This window comes from Asparagus officinalis, chromosome 1, assembly GCF_001876935.1.
Source record: "Asparagus officinalis chromosome 1, Aspof.V1, whole genome shotgun sequence".
NCBI lineage: Eukaryota > Viridiplantae > Streptophyta > Magnoliopsida > Asparagales > Asparagaceae > Asparagus > Asparagus officinalis.
The window spans coordinates 63,438,074-63,439,260 of record NC_033794.1 but is presented as its reverse complement, the minus strand read 5'-3'; positions in this window follow the sequence as shown (position 1 = coordinate 63,439,260).

The following is a 1,187-nucleotide window of genomic DNA, read 5'->3' as shown; positions in this document are numbered from 1 at the left end:
TCCACTCTTCCCCTCCAGTCGCTAGCCGACACTTGTATAGTGAGGGATGATTCGGTATGCCCACGTGCCTTCTGCCACGCCCATCTATCACTTCCTGGATATTGCGGAGACGTCCTCTCCCATACCGAAGTGACTTCCCCTTTGATCACAAGTTGACATCTATAATGACCATGAATTTTCGATACTAGTTAAAATAATTTTTTTGGAATTTTAAAATATTCAATTATTATTTTCAAAAGAGTATTTGTGTTTTCCTGATTTTCTAGAATTTTCTACGATTTAAAAATTAAATTTTATATTTATTTAAATAATTTTGATAATTATGAATTAACTTGATGTAGTGAAAACTTTTCAATTAACATTTGTTATATTATTGTTTTGTTATTATAAGTATTGTATTAATCATAATAATTTTATCCCTAATTATTGTTAATTTTCCTAATTATTTTCTTAATTAGTTTTATTATTCTTAACCCTAACTATATAAAGAACTCTCTCTCTCTCTCTCTCTCTCTCTCTCTCTTGTTCGTTTTTCCGCCGCCGCTCAACACTCTCTCGTTCTCTCTCATCTCTTCCAGCGCTTTTCCTCCTCCCTTAGCCCCTTCATCACGCACCCTACCGCTCCTTTCCTCTCCTCCAACGTCGGCTGCCCGTTCTAGCCGCACTACCACATCACCATTAGCCTCCCTTCAGCCTCAAACCTCGCCACCCCTCGCCTCACCCAACGACAGCCTCGACCATCCGCAACTCCAGCCGTACAGACGCAGCGTCTCCTGACTCAGCCACCTGCACACAAAACCTAACCACCACCTTCCACCTTCACACCACGAGCGCCGCCACTCGCAGCAGCCAGCCCCTCCTCTCACACCAAAAACCTCCACCACCAGCTCGTCGTTGCCCCAGCCTATATCGTTGCTACCCCAAACACCAGATCTTTGCCCGTGCCCCGAGTTCGCCCACCCGCCACCTCTCTTGCCACCCCCGTTCCCGCGCCCAGATCCTCTAGCACTGCTCCCTCTCCCTGTGACCTCCTCAACCCCGCAGCCGGACTCCAGCCAGACGCCCATAACAAACAGCCACCTTCCTCGCTTCCTCCGCCCAAGATGCCCCTTCCTGCTACCCTCCGCGCTCAGCTCCTCCTTCGCTCGAGCCCGCTTGCCCTACCAACTCCACCGCCTCGCCGAGCC